Genomic DNA, 13,850 nt, shown 5'->3' on the forward strand with positions numbered 1-13,850 from the left:
TCATAGCCCACACAAAGAACCTCAGCAAATACAAAAGTATTGACATCATCCCATGTATTATATCTGATCACAGTGGATTAAAGGTAACCCTCAACAACAAAGGATACCACAGAGCCTATACACACTCTTGGAGGCTAAACCCCACGCTGCTATCCAACACTTGGGCCACAGATCAAATTAAAGATGAAATCAAGGAATTCATAAGCCACAATGACAAAGAAAACACATCACAAAGAAACCTATGGGACACAGCTAAGGCAGTACTGAGAGGCAAGATCATTGCACTCAGTACCCACATTAAAAGAATGGAAGCAGAGCAGGTGAATACCCTCACGATGAAACTAAAACAACTGGAGAAACAAGAAATGACAGAATCTAAAACGACTAGGAGGGGAGAGATTACAAAGATTAAAGAAGAGATAAATCTGATTGAAAATAGAAAGACCATTCAACAAATAAATAAGACTAAAAGCTGGTTCTTTGAGAAAATAAACAAAATTGACAGACCCCTTGCAAGACTCACAAAAAAAAGAAGAGAAGAGACTCATATTCGTAAAATCAGGAAGTCCACAGGAAAAATTACGACAAGTACACACGATATTCAAACAATCATAAGGAGCTATTTCCAAAACCTCTACTCAGCAAAAAACAATAATTTTACAGAAATGGATCAATTCTTAGAGAAGTACAAACTGCCCAAACTGAACCAAGAAGAAATAAATCAACTAAATAAACCAATAACTTACAGTGAGATACAAGAGGTAATCAAGAACCTCCCTACTAAGAAAAGCCCAGGCCCAGATGGATTCACCAACGAATTCTACAAAACCTTTAGTGAGGAGCTAATTCCAATACTCCTCAAACTCTTCCGCGAAATAGAAACGGAGGGAGAAATCCCAAACTCATTCTATGAAGCTAATATCATACTCATCCCCAAACCAGGCAAAGATCCAACAAAAAAAGAGAACTACAGACCAATATCACTAATGAACACAGATGCAAAGCTTCTCAATAAAATATTAGCTAACAGGATCCAGAAACTGATCAAGAATATCATACATCATGACCAAGTAGGCTTCATCCCTCAGTCACAAGGATGGTTCAACATCCGTAAATCAATCAATGTAATTCACCACATAAACAGAACTAAAATCAAGAATCACATTGTTATCTCAGTTGATGCCCCAAAAGCCTTCGACAAAATACAACATCCATACCTATTAAAAGCTTTGGAGAGAACAGGAATAGATGGAACATTCCTCAAAACAATAAAAGCCATATACAACAGACCAACTGCTAATATCATATTAAATGGAGAGAAACTTAAATCATTCCCCCTAAACACAGGAACAAGACAAGGATGCCCACTCTCCCCACTTCTGTTCAACATAGTGCTGGAATCCCTAGCCATAGCAATAAGGCAAGAGGAGGACATCAAAGGGATCCACGTCGGCAAGGAAGAAATCAAGTTATCCCTATTCGCAGACGACATGATCTTATATCTCAATGACCCAAAAAACTCAGTACCCAAACTCCTACATCTAATAAACCAATTTGGCAAAGTAGCAGGATACAAAATCAATCCACAAAAGTCAGCAGCTTTTCTGTACTCCAGCAATAGACAAACAGAAAAGGAAATTATGGAAACAATTCCATTTACAGTAGCCAAAAAAAGAATAAAGTACCTAGGGATCAACTTAACCAAGGACGTGACGGACCTATTCAATGAAAACTACAAAAATCTAATAAGGGAAATCAAAGAAGACACAAGGAGATGGAAAGACCTCCCATGCTCATGGGTAGGCAGAATCAATATAGTGAAAATGGCCATATTGCCCAAATTGTTATACAAATTCAATGCAATACCTATCAAAATCCCAGCCACATTCTTCACTGAAATAGAGAAACCAGTCCATAAATTCATATGGAACAGCAAAAAACCTAGAATAGCCAAAGCAATTCTAGGCAAAAAACATAGTGCAGGAGGTATCACCATACCAGACTTCAAGCTCTACTACAAGGCCATCATAACAAAAACAGCATGGTATTGGTATAAAAACAGATCGGAAGACCAGTGGATTAGAATTGAAGACCCAGAAATAAAACCGCACTCTTACAGCCAACTGATATTCGACAAAGGAGCTAAAGACATACAATGGAATAAACATAGCCTCTTCAACTACTGGTGCTGGGAGAACTGGGCAGCCATATGCAGAAAACTCAAAGTAGACCCAAGCCTATCACCATGCACCAAGATCAACTCAAAATGGATTAAGGACCTCAACATCAGACCTGAATCCTTGAAACTACTGAAGGACAGAGTAGGAAAGACATTAGAACTTATAGGCACAGGAAGGAACTTCCTGAATAGAGTCCCAGGGGCACAACAAATAGGGGAAAGACTCAACAAATGGGACTACTACAAATTAAAAAGTTTCTGCACAGCTAAGGTCATAGCCACCAAAATAGAAAGACAGCCAACGATATGGGAAAGGATATTTACCAGCACATCAACAGACAAAGGCCTGATATCTGTCATCTACAGAGAACTCAAAAAACTAAGCCCCTCCAAGCCCAATAAACCTATTAGGAAATGGGCAAAAGAGCTAAAGAGAGACTTCACAAGAGAAGATATAAAAATGGCAAAGAAACACATGAGGAAATGCTCAACATCCCTGCTAGTAAAGGAAATGCAAATAAAAACAACCCTGAGATACCACCTCACCCCAGTTAGAATGGCCTATACTCTGAACTCAGGAAACAACAAATGCTGCAGGGGCTGTGGGGAAAGAGGAACCCGTCTCCATTGTTGGTGGGAGTGCAAATTAGTACAACCACTTTGGAGAACAGTATGGAGGTTTCTCAAAAAGCTCAATATAGTCCTACCCTATGACCCAGCCATACCACTCCTAGGCATCTATCCTAAACAGCAAAACCCAAGATATCAAAAGGACATTTGTACTTCCATTTTTATCGCGGCACAATTCACAATAGCCAAAATTTGGAAACAACCCAGACGCCCCTCCACAGATGAATGGATCCAAAAAATATGGTACTTATACACAATGGAATACTACATAGCGATTAGGAATGGTGAAATATTGTTATTCGCAGGGAAATGGTCAGAACTCGAACAAATAATGTTGAGCGAGACAAGCCTAGAACACAGAAAACAAAGGGGCATGATCTCCCTGATATATGACTGTTAACAAAGGGAAATGGAGAGACAGTAGAGACCAAGTCTGTGAACACTGTATATGTGCTTGTTACATTGTATATTGCATATGGGTCTACCTGACCTAGACAAGGGATGGAAAAACAGGTTGTAAGATATCACAAGAAATGTACACACTGCCCTACTATGTAACTGTACCCTCTTTGCACAACACCTTGTAAAAAAAATTTTTTTTGTTCAATTAATAATAATAAAAAAAAAAAAGAAGACAAATACCCGGTGGCAGCACGAAGTAATGAAAAGCACGTACTGCCTTTGGATTTGGCACCGACCAGTTTCTCCACCTGATACCTGTGTGTCATGTCCACTCCAGGAGAAGACAGTTACCAGCTGATTCATCTCCACACCCCTCTCTTTCAGCATCAACTTTGGAAGCCACCTGTGCTAGATACCATAGTTAAAAATTAAATCCATGCTTTACTGTCTACATGAGATTGATGCGGGAAAGCTACCAGACCCACACTGAACTCAGTATGAGAGAGAAATCAACTTCTTCTAGATGAGGGTAGTACATTACTGCTGCTCAAGCTTATTTCTCCTAACAGAGGCTGTGGGAGACCACTGTGCTGGACCATGATCATGACCATTTAGTCCAAGGTGAACATAAAACATCAAGCACAGTGCCTGGAAGACAAAATTTGCTCCATTCACATTTTTTTATCCTTCATACTTTCAAATTTTGCATTTTTCCAAAGGTCAAACCCCAGTCCAAGAACTATAGCAGATACCTTTCTAATACTGTTTTCAAGCTAGGACCTAACCATTGCATTCTTGAGGGAAAAAAGATGAAGGATGTACACAGAATCATCAAGAGACTTCTGCCACCCTCACAAAGAAAGGCAGATGCTTCACAGCATCTAAATCCAATTCAGCATCACTGCCTCTAGGGTGCAGGTGGGGGAAAGTACAGGGATACATTTCCTGGCACATCATTTTAAACATCTGTCTTTGATTTCACATAGCCAGAGGACTTGCAAATGCTGACAGAAACATTACACAGGATTTTAAGTGAGGCCTTGATGCCACCCCTCAAAATGAGATGCTCTAATTCATTTACAGTCTCAGCTTCCCATGGTTCTTAGACATTGCAAACCAATTCTGTGTATTACAGAAGTTGAGGCCACCAGGCATTAGTGGCTCACACCTGTAATCCTAGTTATTCAAGAGGCTGAGCTCTGGAGGATAGAGGTCTGAAAAGAGCCCAGGCAGAAAAGTCCTCCAAAATCCACCTCTAACTAGCAAAATGCCAAGCTGGATGTACAGATGATGTGATAGAGCACCGCCAGTGAGTAAGCAGCTAAGTGAGTTGGAAGCCCTGAGTTCAAACCCCAGGATAGGTAAAAAGTTAAGGCCCAGAGTGAGAAGAGCTTGCCCCGGGTACCATGCCAGGAGTGGCTAAATGCCCTCTTTGCCCTGGCCCCTAAAGCCCTTCCTTCCAATCATGAATCACTCATGACTGCCATCCTTCCACCCATTCATCTCTTCTTTACATCACCTTCCTCATTCAGTTCTGGATTGAATCTTCCCTAAATGACCAGGAAAATCAGCTTGGCAAACCTTTCTGGTATCCACTTCCCTCTGATTTCTATGGGTGCCTGCTGGTTTGATGTAGTTATTAAATGTCAGCCTTACCTTGGTAAACAGATGGAAAAGCTATAATCACCCCAGGCATTTCTGAGGGACCTTTTAAAGAACATCATTAATTTTAAATAAAGCTCTCCTTACCATCACTTTCTAATTATAGTTCTGACATTCCTATTTTATGTTAAAAATTCCTCTACCTTTTAATTAAAAAAAAGAGCTTGCTTTTTCAAGTGCATGTGCTTGTGTGGTAGCCAAAGTGTCTGGGTTAATTTTCTGAAATAAAAACTAACAGCAACTAGACTTTTCGCTGTCTCTTCCACTCTTCTGCATTCCTTGCCCAGTCCATGTATTGTTATTTTAAAATAGAAGTATGGGAGTTTGGAATGTGGCCTAATGGGTTCGATTCCTCAGCACCACATATATAGAAAAAGCCAGAAGTGGCACTGTGGCTCAAATGGTAGGGTGCTAGCCTTGGGCAAAAAGAAGCCAAGGACAGTGCTCAGGCCCTGAGTCCAAGCCCCAGGACTGGCAAATAAAATAAAATAGGGTGTATGAAATAAACCCTTTTGTACTCCAGCCTGGGAGGTTACTGCCTGGAATACCTGAGCAAAGTTTGGATCTCCAGGGTAAGGTGGTAGCTGAGCATATCTTAGATACTGGCCAAAAGATCAAAAGCTCCACATAGAACATCAGAGATCTTAAAATGCAGCTCCTAAATTCATTACACATCCAATGGAATCTTACATTCCCTGTATACTTATACTGCCAGTCAATACCCTGTTCATTTTTCTCTAGCCAGTGTATTCACTTAGCATGTGTTACATTCCTAACCTCCTGGAATCTTCACCAGGGGCTGTATGAAGTAGGAAAACAGTTGTTTAAATAAGAAATAAAGCACAGATAAAGTAAGCAACAGATGTCCCAAGATGGCATTGCAATCCATTCTTTTGCTTCCTCTCAAAACAACTAGAGGATATCCTTATCATTTAGATAACCAAGGGAAAGTGGCACATGGATATGGGAGAGGGATTGAACTCAGGACCTGGGCACTGTCGTGAGACATGTGCTTGAGACCAGCACTCTACCGCTTGAACCACAGCTCCATTCTTACTTTTTTATAGCTAACTGGACATAAGAGTCTTGTGGACTTTCCTGCTGGGCTGGCTTTCTGGCTGGCTTTGAACCACGGTCCTCAGATCTCAGCCTCTCGAGTAGTAGGATTACAGGAGTAAGCCGCCCGCACCCAGTGACACTTGATTTTTTTTTTTGTTTATTTATTTTTTGTTTTTTGTTTTTGTTTTTTAATCTTCACTTTTCCCTTTGACCAGGGAAGAGGCAGGTAGTTGATTGCTGAGGCGTCACTAGACTGCAGGGGATAGAATAGGGTCCGATGGAAACAAACTAGTACAGGTGAGAGGAATTTCCTCCTCTACACCAAGTCTAATTCTAGCCAATCACAGTCCTGCAAGTCAAGACAGACCCGAGAAGCTAGAGTTTCGGAGCCTGATTTGAACACAACTTCCACAGGCAAGGAAGGCACAGAGAATGCAGCAATCCCACCCCTGTGAAGGGAGGCTGCACCTGCAAACAACACCAACTGGTGTTCAGTACTCGCGTGAGAGTGGTGAAACTTAGTCCATGGCGCACGCCGCGCCGATGGCGACCTTCTTGGGGTCACACCAGACGTGCATTCAAAAGCGGCTCCAGGAGCACCTCGCAAGCGCAGTTGGCAAATTCTTCTGGTGCTCCAGCTGCATTGGCCACTGGTCCTAGCCTGCGCACAAGCGCCTACCCCCACTCACTTTCCCAAACCTCCCCTTACCCCAGCGCCCCAGATTCCCCCAGGAACACATCTGAACCCTCACCTGCACGGTGGCGGGCAATGGCAGCACAGCCCGTCGGCAGAGGCGACCAAAACAAAATTTGGCCGCCTTGGAGTTCTTCCAGTAGACGAACAACACGATGCCAAGTGGCAGGTAAAGGGCGCCACCGGTGGAGAAGACGGCGTTTGAGGGTTCCTGGCTCACCTGGCACCACTGGCGCCCCGCTTAGTACACCTCGCCCCAGCCGAAGAGCAGTGGGGCGGGGCGATGAGCGCCACCAGGGCCCAGGTGAGCGAGATCATGAGCACCAAGGCGTGGCAGCAGGCTCAGAGCGAGTACTGCATGTGGGGCGTGATGGTCCAGTACCGGTTCAGGGCGATGGTCACCACCTTCCAGATGCAGCACAGCATGTCGAGAGAGATCCACATGTGACACAGGCTTCGGCCCAGACACCACCGCCTCCCCACCGACAGATCGCTCACCAGACTCAGTGGCATCACCATGGCTGCCAGTAGCGCGTCCGAGATGGCCGTCGAGGCCAGGAGGTTGTGCAGCACGCGATGGAAGGTGCAGACACGCAGGATGGTGACCAGTACCAGCAGATTCCACAAGAAAGTGGCAGCGATCAGCAGTGCCAGCAGCGTTACCACCAGCATGGTGAAGACAGAGAATGGGGGCTCCCAGCCAGGGAGGACAGCTTCACCCAGGCTCCACCCCACGACCCCGCCGGGCCCCGTGTTACCATTGTAGGTCTCAGGTCCCAGGAGAACTGCGGTGGCCACCAAGAGGTTTGCGGCTTCCAGGGCGCACAGGCTCAGGCCCTGCACCCCGCAGGTGAGCAAGTAGGAGGGGACACTGTGCTTGGGTAAGATTGGCAAGTGGCATAGGGCGCCCTGCCCAGGTTCCTCCGCTGAGCTGCAGTCTCCCTTGGGCGCCCCCCTCAGGAAACCTGTTACACAATGGAGGAAAGAAAAAAAGAAGACAAGAAAAAGGGGCCTTTCCGGTGCTGCCCCGCTGGGCACGCAGGTAACCTGACAGCCTGCAGTCCAAGGGCAGGGAAGTGGACCGGGCCCAAGTAGCCGGGGCCACACGAGGGTGGGTCTTGCTGCGTCACGTCACCCAAGCCCGCCCCAGATGGAGCTGGTGGGGGGGTGCTGGAGAGCACTCATGGGAGGGTGCCGGGGGCGACTGGGCCTGTGGTGCAGTCTGACCAGGAGGGAATCAAACTGCTTAGGAATCCGGGAGGAATTTCATTCCCACCTCCTTCCTGGCAGGTCCAGAAGGCAGCGGGCCCCACCTAGCCCGGGAAAAACTGGGTGCTGGTGGTTTGCAGACATCTCGCTTGTCCCTCTAGCCCAAGTAGCAGACCCAGGTGTTGGAGTATGTAAATGGCAACGTCCTCCACCTGGCTTTGTCCTGCTCCTGCTCAGCAATTCGGCCCCACACGCACCACGGGGCTTCCCGACTCCCTGGAAAAACTAAAATTAAAATGTAGCTACTGCGTGTGCTGGCACAGAGCTTGACAAAGAGGTGATGTCCAGCTTCTGAGCCAGCTCTAGTCTCCCCCCAACACACCCAACTTTCCGCCATCCCACCCCACCCACACCCTCACCCTCACTGAAGACTTAAGTCCTCCAAGTTCAGGTGGGAGACTTGGGGGTGTGGGTGTGATTTCTCCCTGAAGAGGATATGAACTCAGGGCATCCAGCATGCTAGAATATGAGGATGAAGCACTCTACCACTGAGCTACACTCCCAGCCCAGGAGTGGTAGATTTATTTGCTTTTCAAGAACTGCTTTTGTTTTTATTTTTAAAGTATCATTAAGTAGTTGTACATAGGAGGTTCAATTCAAAATATCCGTGCTTGAGTACACGCATTTTGATCAGAGTCGCCTCTTCCATCATTCTCCTTCATGTCTCTCAACCCCACCCATCTCCTTGAGATACCCAGTTCCACTTTCACATGTGCACATTGAAAATTATGACTGCGTTGGCCCACTAGGTATTTTATAGACCCTTCAGCAAAGGGAGAAAAAACTTAGGTGACAGTATCCTCCCTCTCTACCAACTCCCTCTACCAAAAAAAAGTTTCAAACTTTTTTTTTTGTACCAGTCCTGGGTCTTGAACTCAGGGCCTGGGTGCTGTCCCAGAACTTTTTACTTTTTTGCTCAAAGCTACTTGAATCACAGCTCTATTTCTGGCTCTGTGTGTGTGTGTGTGTGTGTGTGTGTGTGTGTGTGTGTGTGTGTGTGTGGAGAGAGAGAGAGAGAGAGAGAGAGAGAGAGAGAGAGAGAGAGAGAGAGAGACTGGAAATAAGAGTGTCATGGACTTTCCTGCCCAGGCTGATATCAGTCAAAATCCATCAGTGCCCTGCAATTACCTCCATTTTCAAAGATGAGAAAATTGTCTCAGTTTCAGTCGCCCAGATTATACAAGTGATAAATCAAGCAGCATAAATAAAAAGTGCAACTATGAAGAGCATATATAGCAACAGGGAAAGTGTTAAGAGAAATTGGCCACATAAAAACTAGTTTTAGGCAGAAAAAATTATATAGAGAGGTCCAAAAACAGAGAATTAAAAGCACGCTTGGCATTCAATGGTGCAGTATGAACGTTTGTATGTTTTAATATCTTTGCTCTTACTTTGAGGATTGTTCAAAAATAGAGTTTGGATGTTAAAGTATTTCAAAGTTTAATCTCTGTTTTCTTCTCTTTCTCCTTTTCATTATTTCTTTATTCTATTCTTTTTCTTGTTTTGCATATGTGAATGTGCACAGACGCTGCTACTAGGGATGGAACTCAGGGCCTGGGTACTATGCCTTTGGTTTTTCAGTCAAGGCTGGTGCTCTACCATTTGAGCCACAGCTCCACTTCTGGCTTTTTGTTGGTTAATTGCAGATTAAAAGTCTCTAGCATTTGTCTGTGCAGGCTGGCTTCAAATGTCAATCGTCAGATCTCAGCCTCCTGAGTGCCTAGGATCACAGCCATGAGCCACCAGAGCCCAGCTCCACTTTCTTTTTAATGATTCATTTCATTGTGTTAATTTTCTCAGAAGCTTCCAGAATCCAGCTGCTCTGGGACCAATATCAAACCATGTTCCCCAACACTTCTGCTCTGAGTGTGTCATCTTTTCCCTCTTCCAACCCAGCTGTTGACACACATTCTCACTGCAGTTATGCCAGCCTGCCTGGAGATCCAGCCCTCCCTCCATCCACGAGCTCCTTCTCAACACCTAACGGAACATCCCTACATTTTCCTGTAAGTCTTTCCTGGACACCATTTCCCCCAGTTTCTAACCTCATCAAGCTAAACGTCTTGTAAAGGCCAAATGTTTTTACTTTGACTCCTTTGCAAGTTGGATTTTATGTCTTCTGAGTGTGCTGTCATGTTTGTGTAAGCTAAGGGCTGTTGTGTCTGGTGTGTAGAGTGTAGAAAGTGCGGGCTTGTGAGCACATGAGGAAGGAAGAGGAAGGCCATTGGTGGAGTGTCCTACTTTCAGAAAAGATTGCCCAGGCGCCATGGGCAGGGCCACTGGGAAAACAGGGGCAGCCAGCCAGTCACTCCACCTGCTGCAGCCTACACAGCCTTCTGTAGTCTTCTACTGGGCAGAGTGTAGAGCCCACTGGTTCTACTGAGCACTCACACGGCCAGCTAGTTATATTCTTTTTATCTATTCCACTCTTGGAACAAAAGCAATGCAGCTTTCGACTGGTTTTATTATGCACTTTAAATAAAACTCTGAAGCTTGGGGCTGGGGATATAGCCTAGTGGCAAGAGTGCCTGCCTTGGATACACGAGGCCCTAGGTTAGATTCCCCAGCACCACATATACAGAAAACGGCCAGAAGTGGCGCTGTGGCTCAAGTGGCGGAGTGCTAGCCTTGAGCGGGAAGAAGCCAGGGACAGTGCTCAGGCCCTGAGTCCAAGGCCCAGGACTGGCCAAAAAAAAAAAAAAAAAAAAAAAAAAACTCTGAAGCTGGGCATTCATGGCTGTAATCCTAGCAAGAAAGTCCATGACACTTTTATTGCCGATAATCACACACACACCACTCACACACACACTCACACACACATGAGAGAGAGAGTGAGAGAGTGACAATCCAGAACTGGAGCTGTATCTCAAGTACTAGAGGGCTAACTCTGAGCAAAAAAAGCTCAGGGACACTGCTGAGGCCCTGAGTTCAAGCCCTAGGATGGGTACACACACACAAACACACACACACACACACACACGAGGCAATAATACTTGCCATGGGACTGTTATGGAACTAAAAGTAGAGCCACTAACTCAGGGTTAAGTAAGTGTTCAGTAAAAATGACTAGCCCTTCATGGTAATTTATAATATTATAGATAGATAGATAGATAGATAGATAGATAGATAGATAGATAGATAGATAGGTAGATAGATAGATGATAGATAGATAGATAGATAGACAGACAGATACATAATATATAGATCATAGTTAAAGCCAGCCTGGGCAGAAAAGTTCCTGTGAGACTCTTATCCAATTAACCACTACAAACCAGAAGTGAATCTATGGCTTAAAGTGGTAGAACACTAGCCTTGAGCAAAAGAGCTCATGATTGTGCTTAGGCCCTGAGTTCAAGCCCCACAGTCAACAAAATACTACTAATAATGACCATCCCTATTCTTTTAATTTACTTTTATTGTAAAGGTGATGTACAGAGGGGCTACAGTTAGGCAAATAAGGTAATGAGTACATTTCTTGTTCCACATTGTTACCTTTTCCCTTGTTTATCTCAGGCCCCCTGAATCCCCCCGCCCCCGCATGTAATAAGATTCATTTCCAACATAGTGTCTTGGGAGTATCACTGTTGCATTGGTTCACTCATTTTCCTTTGTCTCACTATTTTGTTATTCCCCTTCCCTTCTCCAAATCAGACAAATGTATATACAAGACACAGGTTACCAAAATCAAAAAGAGTGACAAGGGGATAAGCCAAAGGGGGAGGGGGGAAAGAAAGAAAGAAAGAAAGAAAAAAAGAAATAACTTACACAGTACATTAAAAAAAAAACACCCTCTTGTTTCCATATTTGGAGTTCATTTCCATTAACATCATTTCATATGGTCATATATACCTAGCCATTTAACTATTGTGATCCTCTTATAGGACTATCCTAGAGATAGACTAATTATTACAAATGAAGGAATCCATAGAGCCTACGTTTCTTTGGGTCTGGCATTTTCATTTAGTATGCTTTTTTCCACGTTTTTCCATTTCCTTATGAATAAGGAAATATCACTCTTTCTGATGGAAGCATCAAATTCCATTGTGTATATATACCACATTTTCTTGATCCATTCATCTACTGGTTGGTAGATGGTTGGTGATTCCATATCATAGCTATTGTAAATAATCCTTCACTGAACACTTATGCTGGAAGCATCCCTGTTCATTCAAATTGAGTATAGACCTCGATTGTGCTCTCTGATCTACTTTAAATATTGTGCTTTTTATACTTTTAACTTCTCAGATATTTGACACAACTATATAGTTTCTTTCACACATTTTCAGTCAAACTTACCAGCAACCTTTGTAGGTAGCATTTTCATTTGCAGATAAAAATATGAAGTTTTGCAACTTTCTGTAATGGAATGAATTGCATCTTCTTCCCCCAAAGTCATATGTTGATTTACTAATCCCCAATGTGACTATGTTTGGAGATAAAGGGGTAAAAATTTAAATGAGGTGATAAGGGAGAAGCCTAATCCAGCGGGCAGTGTCATTCTAAGAAGAAACACTAGAGAGCTCACTATTTACCAGCTGCTGCCCACGAGACAGGAAGAGAGCCCTTATCAGGAACAGAATCAGTTGACACCTTGAACCAGAACTGTCAGAAAAAGCTATTGGGTTAATGAGCAATATTCCAAGTCAGTGCTAATTGATACTGCAGCTCAAGCTGACTAATACACTTGCTTAGAGACTCCTAGCAGGACTCAGATTTGACCTCCAGTTCTCTGTCCATGGCACCAACTGGCTCCATACATTGGACCAGTGGTTCAGTGTCATTGCTTTAGCTCTACTACAAATAGTTTCCTGTTAAAAAAAAGTTTACATGCTTGTCTTTTACAAGACTTTATTTTGCCTTAATTTCAAGTCTTCTTGGATTTCTATCCCTTCATGCTTGACTGCTCTCCTCCTGGCAACTTCAGTCCAGACACACTGGCCTCCTGTTGCCTAGAACATGACATTGGTGTCTACTTCTTGGGGTTATGTGAACCTTTCTCTCTGCCTGGATGCTCTTCCAGGTGAGGCTTACCTACTGCTTCTGTTGGGTCTTTGCTCCATGTCCCATGCCAGCTAGATCTTCCCTGCCCATTGGGTCTATGACTTCTTTGTGCACAGGCACTTTCCCTCACACTGTTTTCCAGTACTTTACATCATCTCACAGAAGTGACATCATAGTATTTGTGTAATTGCTTTCCTTTTCTCTGTCTTCCCCACTAACATGTTAGCTGTTCTTGTGCAGGAAATTCGTTCCCTGCCATATTAGCATCCTGTTTTGTGCCAAGTGCACAGTTGATGATTTAACACATTCAAATGAGTTCGTTGAATGAATAAATTGGGGTTTGTTGAGAGAAGAGACCCATAAGTCCAAGCATCCTTGCATATCCCGGTAAGGTCTTTCAACACTGCTTGTTAACTCTTTTCTAGCCTGGTTGGTGGAAAGCCTTAATGGGTGTGGTGGATTCTTCACCTGGGGGATGGGAAAGTCCACTGTTAATGTGTGCTTGGTGCTCTCCTCCCAAGATGCAGCCTGCTGCTGGGCAGATTCCAGCATGGACCCTCGGGCCTTAGGAAGCCTGGAGAAGAAGTCAAACAGAAAGCGCTGGATACAGCTTTTGACCATAACAGACCCTTGCCTCTGACCCAGGTATCTCATGTCTTCTGCATGTAAGAAACAGGAGCAAGATAACTTGTCATTTGGCACTGGGGTAAAATCACAAACCTTAATGGTATTTCACAGGCCTTTGGTTTGTTGATTTTTAAATTTTTTATTAGTAGAAGCTTTCCTCTTTGGGGGCTTCTTTCTTTCTTTTTTCTAACGTTTTTATTATAAAACTGATGTACAGAGGTTACAGTTTCACATGTTAGGCATTGGATACATTTCTTGTACTGTTTGTTACCTTGTCCCTCATACCCCCCTCCCCCCTCCTGCTGTCCCCCCCCTGAGGTGTTCAGT

General features: G+C 44.1%; 1 pseudogene; it reads right to left on the minus strand.

The window, feature by feature from the left end:
* Positions 1 to 5,959: 5,959 nt before the first annotated feature.
* LOC125341766 lies at positions 5,960 to 13,517 on the minus strand (annotated as a pseudogene).
* Between the last annotated feature and the right edge of the window lie 333 nt (positions 13,518 to 13,850).

The sequence above is a fragment of the Perognathus longimembris genome, chromosome 25 (genome assembly GCF_023159225.1).
Source record: "Perognathus longimembris pacificus isolate PPM17 chromosome 25, ASM2315922v1, whole genome shotgun sequence".
In the NCBI taxonomy this organism is placed as follows: domain Eukaryota; kingdom Metazoa; phylum Chordata; class Mammalia; order Rodentia; family Heteromyidae; genus Perognathus; species Perognathus longimembris.